This window comes from Salmo salar, chromosome ssa02, assembly GCF_905237065.1.
Source record: "Salmo salar chromosome ssa02, Ssal_v3.1, whole genome shotgun sequence".
In the NCBI taxonomy this organism is placed as follows: Eukaryota; Metazoa; Chordata; class Actinopteri; order Salmoniformes; family Salmonidae; genus Salmo; species Salmo salar.
This window is the reverse complement of record NC_059443.1, coordinates 8,229,076-8,247,500: the sequence shown is the minus strand read 5'-3', so window position 1 is coordinate 8,247,500 and position 18,425 is coordinate 8,229,076. Positions and strand designations below refer to the sequence as shown.

The following is an 18,425-nucleotide window of genomic DNA, read 5'->3' as shown; positions in this document are numbered from 1 at the left end:
ACTGTCTACTACACAGACTACAGGTTAGCATTATCCTACTGTACTGTCTACTATACAGACTACAGGTTAGCATTATCCTACTGTACTGTCTACTATACAGACTACAGGTTAGCATTATCCTACTGTACTGTCTACTATACAGACTACAGGTTAGCATTATCCTACTGTACTGTCTACTATACAGACTACAGGTTAGCATTATCCTACTGTACTGTCTACTATACAGACTACAGGTTAGCATTATCCTACTGTACTGTCTACTATACAGACTACAGGCTAGCATTATCCCACTGTACTGTCTACTACACAGACTACAGGCTAGCATCATTCTACTGTACTGTCTACTACACAGACTACAGGTTAGCATCATTCTACTGTACTGTCTACTATACAGACTACAGGCTAACATTATCCTACTGTACTGTCTACTATACAGACTACAGGCTAACATTATCCTACTGTACTGTCTACTACACAGACTACAGGTTAGCATTATCTCTACTGTACTGTCTACTATACAGACTACAGGCTAGCATTATCCTACTGTACTGCCTACTATACAGACTACAGGCTAACATTATCCTACTGTACTGTCTACTACACAGACTACAGGCTAGCATTATCCTACTGTACTGTCTACTACACAGACTACAGGCTAGCATTATCCTACTGTACTGTCTACTACACAGACTTTACTGATAGCTGCTAGCTCTGACTTTACTGATAGCTACTAGCAAGACTTTACTGATAGCTACTAGCAATGACTTTACTGATAGCTACTAGCTATGACTTTACTGATAGCTACTAGCAATGACTTTACTGATAGCTACTAGCAATGACTTTACTGATAGCTACTAGCTCTGACTTTACTGATAGCTACTAGCTCTGACTTTACTGATGGCTACTGGCAGTGGCTTTGCTGATAGCTACTGGCTCTGACTTTAATAGCTACTAGCTCTGACTTTACTGATAGCTACTAGCAATGACTTTACTGATAGCTACTAGCAATGACTTTACTGATAGCTACTAGCTCTGACTTTACTGATAGCTACTAGCTCTGACTTTACTGATAGCTACTAGCAATGACTTTACTGATAGCTACTAGCAATGACTTTACTGATAGCTACTAGCAATGACTTTACTGATAGCTACTAGCTCTGACTTTACTGATAGCTACTAGCTCTGACTTTACTGATAGCTACTAGCTCTGACTTTACTGATAGCTACTAGCTCTGACTTTACTGATAGCTACTAGCAATGACTTTACTGATAGCTACTAGCTCTGACTTTACTGATAGCTACTAGCTCTGACTTTACTGATAGCTACTAGCAATGACTTTACTGATAGCACTAGCAATGACTTTACTGATAGCTACTAGCTCTGACTTTACTGATAGCTGCTAGCTCTGACTTTACTGATAGCTACTAGCAATGACTTTACTGATAGCTACTAGCTCTGTCTTTACTGATAGCTGCTAGCTCTGACTTTACTACTCTTCTTTATTGAGCAAAGTGTACTGTCATAATAATACCCACTGCATCTTCTGAGTCCAGGCTTTATTTCCAGCCTGAGTCCAGGCTTTCTAGAGGACACCAAAATAATCATGAAAAATAGATTTCTGTGTAAATCGAAATAGCTTTAGGTAGTAGACCAGCAGATTATTGAGGGCGGGTCGGTGTTGTGGGTTGTGTTGGTGTTGTGGTTGGTTTTGTAGTTGGTGTTGTGGTTGGTGTTGTGGTTGGTGTTGTGGTTGGTGTTGGGGTTGGTGTTGTGGTTGGTGTTGTGGTTGGTGTTGTGGTTGGTGTTGGGGTTGGTGTTGTGGTTGGTGTTGTGGTTGGTGATGTGGTTGGTGTTGCGGTTGGTGTTGTGGTTGGTGTTGTGGTTGTAGTTGTGGTTGTGTACCTTTGGGTAGTAGCCAGCAGCTTATTGAGGGTGGGGTTGGTGTTGTGGTTGTGGTGCGGTGTTGTGGTTGGTGTTGTGGTCGGTGTTGGTGTTGGTGTTGTGGTTGGTGTTGTGGTTGTAGTTGGTGTTGTGGTCGGTGTTGGTGTTGTGGTCGGTGTTGCTGTTGTAGTTGGTGTTGTGGTTGGAGTTGTGGTTGGTGTTGTGGTTGTGTACCTTTGGTGTAGAGCAGCTCATTGAGGGTGGGGTTGGTGTTGTGGTTGGTGTTGTGGTTGGTGTTGTGGGTGTGGTTGGTGTTGTGTTGGTGTTGTGGTTGGTGTTGGGGTTGTGGTTAGTGTTGTGGTTGATGTTTGTTGTGGCTTGTGTACCTTTAGGTAGTAGACCAGCAGCTTATTGAGGGCGGGGTCTGCGTTGTGGTTGACCAGGAAGCATTTGTCTCTCCAACTTTGATCCCAGACGTCTCCAGGGAGATCCCCATACTCTCTAGCTGCTGCTGACGCCTCCTGTGGAAAAATAACAAACAACAAGTCATTTTACCTCTGCACAGACATTTACTACCAACGGTTTAGTCCGGATGCAAGAAGCTTCCATGTGATTTGAATGTGCCTAAATGAATGTGAGTGAGTGTGTAGGTTACCGTAGCGCGATCTCCTCTGTGTTGCGTAGTTTCTGCTCCCAGGTAACAGTCATCTCCTGGATCAGCTTCTCTGACTCCTGAAGCCTCTCCTTACAGCTCTGGGAGCCTTTAGAGACTGGAACATAGACACACAGAGACACACACGACCAGTCAGAACGGACCAGCCAGGACGGACCAGCCAGGACGGACCAGCCAGAACGACCAGCCAGAACGGACCAGCCAGAACGGACCAGCCAAGAACGGACCAGCCAGGACGGACCAGTCAGGACGGACCAGCCAGGACGGACCAGTAGGACGGACAGTCATGACGGACCAGTCAGAACGGACCAGTCAGGACGGACCAGCCAGAACGGACCAGCCAGGACGGGCCAGTCAAAAAGGACCAGCCAGGACGGATCAGTCAGAACGACCAGTCAGGGAAACGGAACAGCCAGGACGGACCAGTCAGAACGGACCAGTCAGGACGGACCAGTCAGGACGGGCCAGTCAAAAAGGACCAGCCAGGACGGACCAGTCAGGACGGACCAGCCAGGATGTGTGTGTGTGTGTGTGTGTGTGTCTCCTACCTCAGCCTGAGAGAGCTGTACTCTGAGTTTCTCCACTTCCTCCCGGAGCTCTCTGATGATCCGTGCGTTGGGGTCTTCATGTGATGACGGCGTGGTTGACGATCCTCTTGGCGCGGTCTGCGAGCAGCGTGGACAACGTCTCCCCGTAGTTATCAGCTGCTGGGCTCACCGTGGCGATCATACACGTCTTACTGTTGCCACCCAGGTTGTCCTGGCAACAAGGGAGGGATAGGAACAAACAGTTGAATTGATAGACAGTTATAATGTGACTTCCAGTGTTGGTGAATGTGAACAGTATGAGCTAGTACAGCAGTAGGTTCTGTAACATGAAAGAACTGTTATTGATATTCCTTCCATTACTAGCAGTACAGCGAGGACCAACAATCAATATTAGGGGATGTTAAAGGGTACTTTCTTTGTCCAGAACTATTGGATGTCAAATTCGGTTCGGGGGATTCCAGAATTGACACGTATTCCCCTCCTGATTCTGGGACTCTTCCAACCAGTATTTGTGGAAAACTGCTGTGCATTTTGGGGCCATTTTTCAACCCTGATCAATAGACAGTACAGCTAGGACCAGAGTGATAGGAGGGTGTGTTAGTACACGATCAATAGACAGTACAGCGAGGACCAGAGTGATAGGAGGTGTGTTAGTACCCTGAGTCAATAGACAGTACAGCGAGGACCAGAGTGATAGGAGGGTGTGTGTTAGTACCCTGATCAATAGACAGTACAGCATAGGACCAGAGTGATAGGAGGTGTGTGTTAGTACCCGAAAGACAGTACAGCTAGGACCAGAGTGATAGGAGGTGTGTTGTTGGTACCCTGATCAATAGACAGTACAGCTAGGACCAGAGTGATAGGAGGTGTGTGTTAGTACCCGAGTCAATAGACAGTAGAGCTAGGACCAGAGTGATAGGAGGTGTCTGTTAGTACCCCTGATCAATAGACAGTAGAGCTAGGACCAGAGTGATAGGAGGTGTCTGTTAGTACCCTGACAATCGGCAGACAGTACAGCTAGGACCAGAGTGATAGGAGGTGTGGATGTTAGATACCCCTGATCAATAGACAGTACAGCTAGGACCAGAGTGATAGGAGGTGTGTGTTAGTACCTGATCAGACAGTAAGCAGCTGGGACCAGAGTGATAGGAGGTGGTCTGTTAGTACCTGATCAATAGACAGTACAGCTAGGACCAGAGTGATAGGAGGTGTGTGTTAGTACCCTGATCAATAGACAGTACAGCTAGGACCAGAGTGATAGGAGGTGTGTTAGTACCCTGATCCAATAGACAGTACAGCTAGGACCAGAGTGATAGGAGTGGTGTGTTAGTATCCTGATCAATAGACAGTACAGCTAGGACCAGAGTGATAGGAGGTGTGTGTTAGTACCCTGATCAATAGACAGTACAGCTAGGACCAGAGTGATAGGAGGTGTGTAGTACCCTGGTCATGCAGACAGTATAGCTAGGACCAGAGTGATAGGAGGTGTGTGTTAGTACCCTGATCCAATGAGACCGAGTGTCAGCTTAGATCCAGAGTGAGAGAGGGTGGTGGAAGTATTGGTACCCGATCAATAGACGGACAGCAGGACCAGAGTGATAGGAGGGTGTTAGTACCTGATCAATAGACAGTGCGAGGACCAGAGTGATGGTGTGTGTTAGTACCTGATCAATGAACAGTACAGCTAGGACCAGAGTGATAGGAGGTGTGTTAGTACCTGATCAATAGACAGTACAGCTAGGACCAGAGTGATAGGGGGTGTGTATTGGTACCCTGATCAATAGACAGTACAGCTAGGACCAGAGTGATAGGAGGTGTCTGTTAGTACCTGATCAGATGTACAGCGAGGACCAGAGTGATAGAGGTGTGTGTTAGTACCCTGATCAATAGACAGTAAGCAGCTAGGACCAGAGTGATAGGAGAATTGTGTTAGTACCCTGATCAATAGACGACAGCGAGGACCAGAGTGATAGGAGAGTGTGTTAGTACCCTGATCAAAGAGTACAGCTAGGACCAGAGTGATAGGAGGTGTGTTAGTACCTGATCAATAGACAGTACAGCTAAGACCAGAGTGATAGGAGGGTGTTGAGTACCTGATCAATAGACAGTACAGCTAGGACCAGAGTGATAGGAGGTGTGTGTTAGTACCCGATCAATAGACAGTACAGCCAGGACCAGAGTGATAGGAGGTGTGTGTTGGTACCTGATCAATAGACACTTGGTACAGCTAGGACCAGAGTGATAGGAGGTGTGTGTTAGTACCCTGATCAATAGACAGTACAGCTAGGACCAGAGTGATAGGAGGTGTGTGTTAGTACCCTGATCAATAGACAGTACAGCTAGGACCAGAGTGATAGGAGGTGTGTGTTAGTACCCTGATCAATAGACAGTACAGCTAGGACCAGAGTGATAGGAGGTGTGTGTTAGTACCCTGATCAATAGACACGTTACAGCTAGGACCAGAGTGATAGGAGGTGTGTGTTAGTACCCAGATCAATAGACAGTACAGCTAGGACCAGAGTGATAGGAGGTGTGTGTTAGTACCCTGATCAATAGACAGTACAGCTAGGACCAGAGTGATAGGAGGATGTGTGTTAGTACCCTGATCAATAGACAGTACAGCTAGGACCAGAGTGATAGGAGGTGTGTGTTAGTACCTGATCAATAGAACCAGTACAGCGGGACCAGAGTGATAGGAGGTGTGTGTAGTACCTGATCAATAGACAGTACAGCTACAGGACCAGAGTGATAGGAGGTGTGTTAGTACCCTGATCAATAGAACCAGTACAGACTAGACCAGAGGATAGGAGGGTGTGTGTTAGTACCCTGATCAATAGACAGTACAGCTAGGACCAGAGTGATAGGAGGTGTGTGTTAGCACAGACCTTGAGGAGCCAGGTGAGGACAGAGTCTTCTGGGTAAGGAACAAAACTTATTCTTCCTTTCCCTGCAGACTGGTCGCAGCGCGAGATCACACAGCCCAGTGTGGTAAGTGACCTGCAGCACACACACACACACACACACACACACACACACACACACACACACACACACACACACACACACACACACACACACACACACACACACACAGACACACACAGGGAGAAATAAAACTCAACATACCACAATGATATATCCATACATACATGTTCTTGCATCTGAGTATAATCAACCAATAAAACATGTCAAAAAAAGGATTTCACAGTTTTAAGATAACTTCTTGTATTACAGTGACTGTATCATCATATGACCCATTACATTACCTGAACATAACATCAAACAGTAGAGGTATTTGGATGTTAACTGGAGGAGACATCTAAACAGTAGAGGTATTGGATGTTAACTGGAGGAGACATCTAAACAGTAGAGGTATTGGATGTTAACTGGAGGAGACATCTAAACAGTAGAGGTATTGGATGTTAACTGGAGGAGACATCCCAAACAGTAGAGGAATTGGATGTTAACAGGAGGAGAGCATCTAAACAGTAGAGGTATTGGATGTTAACTGGAGGAGACATCTAAACAGTAGAGGTATTGGATGTTAACTGGAGGGACATCTAAACAGTAGAGGTATTGGATGTTAACTGGAGGGGACATCTAAAACAGTAGAGGTATTGGATGTTAACTGGAGGAGACATCTAAACAGTAGAGGTATTGGATGTTAACTGGAGGGGACATCTAAACAGTAGAGGTATTGGAATATGTGTTAACTGGAGGAGACATCTAAACAGTAGAGGTATTGGATGTTAACTGGAGGGGACATCTAAACAGTAGAGGATATTGGATGTTAACTGGAGGAGACATCTAAACAGTAGAGGTATTGGATGTTAACTGGAGGGGACATCTAAACAGTAGAGGTATTGGATGTTAACTGGAGGAGACATCTAAACAGTAGAGGTATTGGATGTTAACTGGAGGGGAGATCTAAACAGTAGAGGTATTGGATGTTAACTGGAGGACATCTAAACAGTAGAGGTATTGGATGTTAACTGGAGGAGAACATCTAAACAGTAGAGGTATTGGATGTTAACTGGAGGAGACATCTAAACAGTAGATATTGGATGTTAAACTGGAGGAGACATCTAAACAGTAGGTAGGTATTGGATGTTAACTGGAGGAGACATCTAAACAGTAGAGGTATTGGATGTTAACTGGAGGAGACATCTAAACAGTAGAGGTATTGATGTTAACTGGAGGGGACATCTAAACAGTAGAGGTATTGGATGTTAACTGGAGGGGACATCTAAACAGTAGAGGTATTGATGTTAACTGGAGGGGACATCTAAACAGTAGAGGTATTGGATGTTAACTGGAGAAGACATCTAAACAGTAGAGGTATTGGATGTTAACTGGAGGGGACATCTAAACAGTAGAGGTATTGGATGTTAACTGGAGGGGACATCTAAACAGTAGAGGTATTGGATGTTAACTGGAGGAGACATCTAAACAGTAGAGGTATTGGATGTTAACTGGAGGAGACATCTAAACAGTAGAGGTATTGGATGCTTAACTGGAGGAGACATCTAAACAGTAGAGGTATTGGATGTTAACTGGAGGAGACATCTAAACAGTAGAGGTATTGGATGTTAACTGGAGGAGACATCTAAACAGTAGAGGTATTGGATGTTAACTGGAGGGGACATCTAAACAGTAGAGGTATTGGATGTTAACTGGAGGAGACATCTAAACAGTAGAGGTATTGGATGTTAACTGGAGGAGACATCTAAACAGTAGAGGTATTGGATGTTAACTGGAGGAGACATCTAAACAGTAGAGGTATTGGATGTTAACTGGAGGAGACATCTAAACAGTAGAGGTATTGGATGTTAACTGGAGGAGACATCTAAACAGTAAGAGGTATTGGATGTTAACTGGAGGAGACATCTAAACAGTAGAGGTATTGGATGTTAACTTGGAGGAGACATCTAAACAGTAGAGGTATTGGATGTTAACTGAGGGGACATCTAAACAGTAGAGGTATTGGATGTTAACTGGAGGAGACATCTAAACAGTAGAGGTATTGGATGTTAACTGGAGGAGACATCTAAACAGTAGAGGTATTGGATGTTAACTGGAGGAGACATCTAAACAGTAGAGGTATTGGATGTTAACTGGAGGAGACATCTAAACAGTAGAGGTATTGATGTTAACTGGAGGAGACATCTAAACAGTAGAGGTATTGGATGTTAACTGGAGGAGACATCTAAACAGTAGAGGTATTGGATGTTAACTGGAGGAGACATCTAAACAGTAGAGGTATTGGATGTTAACTGGAGGGGACATCTAAACAGTAGAGGTATTGGATGTTAACTGGAGGGGACATCTAAACAGTAGAGGTATTGGATGTTAACTGGAGGAGACATCTAAACAGTAGAGGTATTGGATGTTAACTGGAGGAGACATCTAAACAGTAGAGGTATTGGATGTTAACTGGAGGAGACATCTAAACAGTAGAGGTATTGGATGTTAACTGGAGGAGACATCTAAACAGTAGAGGTATTGGATGTTAACTGGAGGAGACATCTAAACAGTAGAGGTATTGGATGTTAACTGGAGGAGACATCTAAACAGTAGAGGTATTGGATGTTAACTGGAGGAGACATCTAAACAGTAGAGGTATTGGATGTTAACTGGAGGAGACATCTAAACAGTAGAGGTATTGGATGTTAACTGGAGGAGACATCCAAACAGTAGAGGTATTGGATGTTAACTGGAGGAGACATCTAAACAGTAGAGGTATTGGATGTTAACTGGAGGAGACATCTAAACAGTAGAGGTATTGGATGTTAACTGGAGGGGACATCTAAACAGTAGAGGTATTGGATGTTAACTGGAGGAGACATCTAAACAGTAGAGGTATTGGATGTTAACTGGAGGAGACATCTAAACAGTAGAGGTATTGGATGTTAACTGGAGGGGACATCTAAACAGTAGAGGTATTGGATGTTAACTGGAGGGGACATCTAAACAGTAGAGGTATTGGATGTTAACTGGAGGAGACATCTAAACAGTAGAGGTATTGGATGTTAACTGGAGGAGACATCTAAACAGTAGAGGTATTGGATGTTAACTGGAGGAGACATCTAAACAGTAGAGGTATTGGATGTTAACTGGAGGAGACATCTAAAACAGTAGAGGTATTGGATGTTAACTGGAGGGGACATCTAAACAGTAGAGGTATTGGATGTTAACTGGAGGAGACATCTAAACAGTAGAGGTATTGGATGTTAACTGGAGGAGACATCTAAACAGTAGAGGTATTGGATGTTAACTGGAGGAGACATCTAAACAGTAGAGGTATTGGATGTTAACTGGAGGAGACATCTAAACAGTAGAGGTATTGGATGTTAACTGGAGGGGACATCTAAACAGTAGAGGTATTGGATGTTAACTGGAGGAGACATCTAAACAGTAGAGGTATTGGATGTTAACTGGAGGAGACATCTAAACAGTAGAGGTATTGGATGTTAACTGGAGGAGACATCTAAACAGTAGAGGTATTGGATGTTAACTGGAGGAGACATCTAAACAGTAGAGGTATTGGATGTTAACTGGAGGAGACATCTAAACAGTAGAGGTATTGGATGTTAACTGGAGGAGACATCTAAACAGTAGAGGTATTGGATGTTAACTGGAGGAGACATCTAAACAGTAGAGGTATTGGATGTTAACTGGAGGGGACATCTAAACAGTAGAGGTATTGGATGTTAACTGGAGGAGACATCTAAACAGTAGAGGTATTGGATGTTAACTGGAGGAGACATCTAAACAGTAGAGGTATTGGATGTTAACTGGAGGAGACATCTAAACAGTAGAGGTATTGGATGTTAACTGGAGGGGACATCTAAACAGTAGAGGTATTGGATGTTAACTGGAGGAGACATCTAAACAGTAGAGGTATTGGATGTTAACTGGAGGGGACATCTAAACAGTAGAGGTATTGGATGTTAACTGGAGGAGACATCTAAACAGTAGAGGTATTGGATGTTAACTGGAGGAGACATCTAAACAGTAGAGGTATTGGATGTTAACTGGAGGAGACATCTAAACAGTAGAGGTATTGGATGTTAACGGGAGGAGACATCTAAACAGTAGAGGTATTGGATGTTAACTGGAGGAGAGCATCTAAACAGTAGAGGTATTGGATGTTAACTGGAGGAGACATCTAAACAGTAGAGGTATTGGATGTTAACTGGAGGAGACATCTAAACAGTAGAGGTATTGGATGTTAACTGGAGGAGACATCTAAACAGTAGAGGTATTGGATGTTAACTGGAGGAGACATCTAAACAGTAGAGGTATTGGATGTTAACTGGAGGGGACATCCTAAACAGTAGAGGTATTGGATGTTAACTGGAGGGGACATCTAAACAGTAGAGGTATTGGATGTTAACTGGAGGGGACATCTAAACAGTAGAGGTATTGGATGTTAACTGGAGGAGACATCTAAACAGTAGAGGTATTGGATGTTAACGGGAGGGGACATCTAAACAGTAGAGGTATTGGATGTTAACTGGAGGAGACATCTAAACAGTAGAGGTATTGGATGTTAACTGGAGGAGACATCTAAACAGTAGAGGTATTGGATGCTAACTGGAGGAGACATCTAAACAGTAGAGGTATTGGATGTTAACTGGAGGAGACATCTAAACAGTAGAGGTATTGGATGTTAACTGGAGGAGACATCTAAACAGTAGAGGTATTGGATGTTAACTGGAGGGGACATCTAAACAGTAGAGGTATTGGATGTTAACTGGAGGAGACATCTAAACAGTAGAGGTATTGGATGTTAACTGGAGGAGACATCTAAACAGTAGAGGTATTGGATGTTAACTGGAGGAGACATCTAAACAGTAGAGGTATTGGATGTTAACTGGAGGAGACATCTAAACAGTAGAGGTATTGGATGTTAACAGGAGGAGACATCTAAACAGTAGAGGTATTGGATGTTAACTGGAGGGGACATCTAAACAGTAGAGGTATTGGATGTTAACTGGAGGAGACATCTAAATAGTAGAGTTATTGGATGTTAACTGGAGGAGACATCTAAACGGTAGAGGTATTGGATGTTAACTGGAGGAGACATCTAAACAGTAGAGGTATTGGATGTTAACTGGAGGGGACATCTAAACAGTAGAGGTATTGGATGTTAACTGGAGGAGACATCTACACAGTAGAGGTATTGGATGTTAACGGGAGGAGACATCTAAACAGTAGAGGTATTGGATGTTAACGGGAGGAGACATCTAAACAGTAGAGGTATTGGATGTTAACTGGAGGAGACATCTAAACAGTAGAGGTATTGGATGTTAACTGGAGGAGACATCTAAACAGTAGAGGTATTGGATGTTAACTGGAGGAGACATCTAAACAGTAGAGGTATTGGATGTTAACTGGAGGGGACATCTAAACAGTAGAGGTATTGGATGTTAACTGGAGGAGACATCTAAACAGTAGAGGTATTGGATGTTAACAGGAGGAGACTTACCTGTTGATGTTGCTGCCCTCCTTCAGCCTCTCCCCTGCAGCTCCAGTTTTAGACACACGCTCACTACCAGCCAGATCCACCAGGCTCATCTTGCTCACCTTCTCCCCTGAGTTCTGACACACACACACACACACACACACACACACACACACACACACACACACACACACACACACACACAACAAAACATTCCCCAAACAGACCAAACGAAGAGAGATTAATATGCTAGTAGTTAGAAGCTCTGAATTCAAAGGTCAGTCCTTTAACCTCTCATTACAACAGTAATAACACAAACTGTTGTTAAGATACATTACTGTGTATTGTCTAACGACAGGTCATTAAGAGAATCCTTGTCTTTTAAAGTAAAATGGTGGTGTGAGTTCTGAGGGATGACATGGTGGTGGTGTGTGTGTGTGTGTGCCCTGACACTGACCCCAGACTTCAGGTCGTAGAGTGTCTGTGTGACGATGATGCTGAAAACGGGCGTGGGAACGACTGCTCTCCTCATTCATATTGGTGGCCGCCACCGTCCGCGACTTATTCCCCTCCGACATCAACACCTCAATGTCCTAGAGAGAGAGGGGGGGAGAGAGAGGGATGGAGAGAGAGAGGATGTCTGTGTACTGTCCACCTCTCAGAGAGCATAGTAAATACCTTTAAACAGGCAGTCTCTATAACAACTCATTCAGGAAGTATCAGCATGTGGCTCAGTTCTATCATGTGATCATTCAACTGGGTCACAGCAGGCAGGCAGCGGTGGGGTGGACTGACTGACTGACAGGGGATATGGATGGAGGGGACTATGCATGGAGGAGACTATGGATGGAGGGACTATGCATGGAGGAGACTATGGATGGAGGGACTATGGATGGAGGAGACTATGGATGGAGGAGACTATGGATGGATGGACTATGGATGGAGGAGACTATGGATGGAGGAGACTATGGATGGAGGAGACTATGGATGGAGGAGACTATGGATGGAGGAGACTATGGATGGAGGAGACTATGGATGGAGGAGACTATGGATGGAGGGACTATGGATGGAGGAGACTATGGATGGAGGAGACTATGGATGGATGGACTATGGATGGAGGAGACTATGGATGGATGGACTATGGATGGAGGAGACTATGGATGGAGGGACTATGGATGGAGGAGACTATGGATGGAGGGGACTATGGATGGAGGAGACTATGGATGGAGGGACTATGGATGGAGGGACTATGGATGGAGGAGACTATGGATGGAGGAGACTATTGATGGAGGGGACTATTGATGGAGGAGACTATGGATGGAGGGGACTATGGATGGAGGAGACTTTGGATGGAGGGACTATGGATGGAAGGACTATGGATGGAAGGACTATGGATGGAAGGACTATGGATGGAGGAGACTATGGATGGAGGAGACTATGGATGGAAGGACTATGGATGGAAGGACTATGGATGGAAGGACTATGGATGGAAGGACTATGGATGGAGGAACTATGGATGGAGAAAACAAGCATAGGGTACACCTCTATAACCATGACTCCATCACACTACACCTCTATAACCATGACTCCATCACACTACACCTCTATAACCATGACTCCATCACACTATACCTCTATAACCATGACTCCATCACAATACGCCTCTATAACCATGACTCCATCACACTACACCTCTATAACCATGACTCCATCACACTACACCTCTATAACCATGACTCCATCACAATACACCTCTATAACCATTACTCCATCACACTACACCTCTATAACCATGACTCCATCACAATACACCTCTATAACCATGACTCCATCACAATACGCCTCTATAACCATGACTCCATCACAATACGCCTCTATAACCATGACTCCATCACAATACACCTCTATAACCATGAATCCATCACACTACACCTCTATAACCATGACTCCATCACACTACACCTCCATTACCATGACTCCATCACAATACACCTCTATAACCATGACTCCATCACACTACACCTCTATAACCATGACTCCATACAATACACCTCTATTACCATGACTCCATCACAATACACCTCTATAACCATGACTCCATCACAATACACCTCTATAACCATGACTCCATCACAATACACCTCTATAACCATGACTCCATCACACTACACCTCTATAACCATGACTCCATCACACTACAGCTCTATAACCATGACTCCATCACACTCCACCTCTATAACCATGACTCCATCACACTACACCTCTATAACCATGAGTCCATCACAATATACCTCTATAACCATGACTCCATCACACTACACCTCTATAACCATGACTCCATCACAATACACCTCTATAACCATGACTCCATCACAATACACCTCTATAACCATGACTCCATCACAATACGCCTCTATAACCATGACTCCATCACACTACACCTCTATAACCATGACTCCATCACACTACACCTATATAACCATGACTCCATCACACTACACCTCTATAACCATGACTCCATCACACTACACCTCTATAACCATGACTCCATCACACTACAACTCTATAACCATGACTCCATCACAATACACCTCTATAACCATGACTGCATCACACTACACCTCTATAACCATGACTCCATCACAATACACCTCTATAACCATGACTGCATCATATAACCATGACTCCATCACACTACACCTCTATAACCATGACACCATCATATAACCATGACTCCATCACAATACACCTCTATAACCATGACTCCATCACACTACACCTCTATAACCATGACTCCATCACAATACACCTCTATAACCATGACTGCATCATATAACCATGACTCCATCACACTACACCTCCATAACCATGACACCATCATATAACCATGACTCCATCACAATATACCTCTATAACCATGACTCCATCACACTACACCTCTATAACCGAGTCCATCACAATATACCTCTATAACCATGACTCCATCACACTACACCTCTATAACCATGACTCCATCACACTATACCTCTATAACCATGACTCCATCATATAACCATGACTCCATCACACTACACCTCTATAACCATGACTCCATCACACTACACCTCTATAAACATGACTCCATACACACTACACCTCTATAACCATGACTCCATCATATAACCATGACTCAATCACACTACACCTCTATAACCATGACTCCATCACACTACACCTCTATAACCATGACTCCATCACACTACACCTCTATAACCATGACTCCATCACAATATACCTCTATAACCATGACTCCATCACACTACACCTCTATAACCATGACTCCATCACAATATACCTCTATAACCATGACTCCATCACACTACACCTCTATAACCATGACTACATCACAATATACCTCTATAACCATGACTCCATCACACTACACCTCTATAACCATGAGTCCATCACAATATACCTCTATAACCATGACTCCATCACACTATACCTCTATAACCATGACTCCATCACACTATACCTCTATAACCATGACTCCATCACACTACACCTCTATAACCATGACTCCATCACACTACACCTATATAACCATGACTCCATCACACTACACCTCTATAACCATGACACCATCACACTACACCTCTATAACCATGACTCCATCACACTACCCTCTATAACCATGACTCCATCACAATACACCTCTATAACCATGACTCCATCACACTACACCTCTATAACCATGACTCCATCACACTTACACCTCTATAACCATGACTCCATCACACTATACCTCTACAACCATGAATCCATCACAATACGCCTCTATAACCATGACTCCATCACAATACGCCTCTATAACCATGACTCCATCACAATACGCCTCTATAACCATGACTCCATCACAATACACCTCTATAACCATGACTCCATCACAATACACCTCTATAACCATGACTCCATCACAATACGTCTCTATAACCATGACTCCATCACACTACACCTCTATAACCATGACTCCATCACAATATACCTCTATAACCATGAGTCCATCACAATACACCTCTATAACCATGACTCCATCACACTACACCTCTATAACCATGACTCCATCATATAACCATGACTCCATCACACTACACCTCTATAACCATGACACATCATATAACCATGACTCCATCACAATATACCTCTATAACCATGACTCCATCACACTACACCTCTATAACCATGAGTCCATCACAATATACCTCTATAACCATGACTCCATCACACTACACCTCTATAACCATGACTCCATCACACTATACCTCTATAACCATGACTCCATCATATAACCATGACTCCATCACACTACACCTCTATAACCATGACACCATCACACTACACCTCTATAACCATGACTCCATCACAATACAACTCTATAACCATGACTCCATCACACTACACCTCTATAACCATGACTCCATCACACTACACCTCTATAAACATGACTCCATCACACTACACCTCTATAACCATGACTCCATCATATAACCATGACTCAATCACACTACACCTCTATAACCATGACTCCATCACACTACACCTCTATAACCATGACTCCATCACAATACACCTCTATAACCATGACTGCATCATATAACCATGACTCCATCACACTACACCTCTATAACCATGACACCATCATATAACCATGACTCCATCACAATACACCTCTATAACCATGACTCCATCACAATATACCTCTATAACCATGACTCCATCACACTACACCTCTATAACCATGAGTCCATCACAATATACCTCTATAACCATGACTCCATCACACTATACCTCTATAACCATGACTCCATCACACTATACCTCTATAACCATGACTCCATCACACTACACCTCTATAACCATGACTCCATCACACTACACCTCTATAACCATGACTCCATCACACTACACCTCTATAACCATGACTCCATCACACTATACCTCTATAACCATGACTCCATCACAATACGCCTCTATAACCATGACTCCATCACAATACACCTCTATAACATGACTCCATCACAATACACCTCTATAACCATGACTCCATCACAATACGCCTCTATAACCATGACTCCATCACACTACACCTCTATAACCATGACTCCATCACAATATACCTCTATAACCATGACTCCATCACACTACACCTCTATAACCATGACTCCATCACAATACACCTCTATAACCATGACTCCATCACAATACGCTCTCTATAACCATGACTCCATCACAATACGCCTCTATAACCATGACTCCATCACACTACACCTCTATAACCATGACTCCATCACAATATACCTCTATAACCATGACTCCATCACACTACACCTCTATAACCATGACTCCATCACAATACACCTCTATAACCATGACTCCATCACACTACACCTCTATAACCATGACTCATCACACTACACCTCTATAACCAGGGCTCCATCACACTACACCTCTATAACCATGACTCCATCACACTACACCTCTATAACCATGACTCCATCACAATACACATCTATAACCATGACTCCATCACACTACACCTCTATAACCATGACTCCATCACAATATACCTCTATAACCATGACTCCATCACACTACACCTCTATAACCATGACTCCATCATATAACCATGACTCAATCACAGTACACCTCTATAACCATGACTCCATCACACTACACCTCTATAACCATGACTCCATCACACTACACCTCTATAACCATGACTCCATCACAATATACCTCTATAACCATGACTCCATCACAATACACCTCTATAACCATGACACCATCACACTACACCTCTATAACCATGACTCCATCACACTACACCTCTATAACCATGACTCCATCACAATACACCCTCTATAACCATGACTCCATCACAATACACCTCTATAACCATAACTCCATCACACTACACCTCTATAACCATGACTCCATCACACTACACCTCTATAACCATGACTCCATCACAATACACCTCTATAACCATGACTCCATCACAATACACCTCTATAACCATGAATCCATCACAATACACCTCTATAACCATGACTCCATCACACTACATCTCTATAACCATGACTCCATCACAATACACCTATATAACCATGACTCCATCACACTACACCTCTATAACCATGACTCCATCACACTACACCTCTATAACCAGGGCTCCATCACACTACACCTCTATAACCATGACTCCATCACACTACACCTCTATAACCATGACTCCATCACAATACACATCTATAACCATGACTCCATCACACTACACCTCTATAACCATGACTCCATCACAATATACCTCTATAACCATGACTCCATCACACTACACCTCTATAACCATGAGTCCATCACAATATACCTCTATAACCATGACTCCATCACACTATACCTCTATAACCATGACTCCATCATATAACATGACTCCATCACACTACACCTCTATAACCATGACACCATCACACTACACCTCTATAACCATGACTCCATCACACTACCCTCTATAACCATGACTCCATCACAATACACCTCTATAACCATGACTCCATCACACTACACCTCTATAACCATGACTCCATCACACTACACCTCTATAACCATGACTCCATCATATAACCATGACTCAATCACAGTACACCTCTATAACCATGACTCCATCACACTACACCTCTATAACCATGACTCCATCACACTACACCTCTATAACCATGACTCCATCACAATATACCTCTATAACCATGACTCCATCACAATACACCTCTATAACCATGACACCATCACACTACACCTCTATAACCATGACTCCATCAC

At 43.5% G+C, this 18,425-nt stretch overlaps 1 pseudogene; it reads right to left on the bottom strand.

The window, feature by feature from the left end:
- The window catches only part of LOC106597987 (kinesin-like protein KIF13A), a 266,725-nt pseudogene that overhangs the window by 97,413 nt on the left and 150,887 nt on the right, over positions 1-18,425 (bottom strand).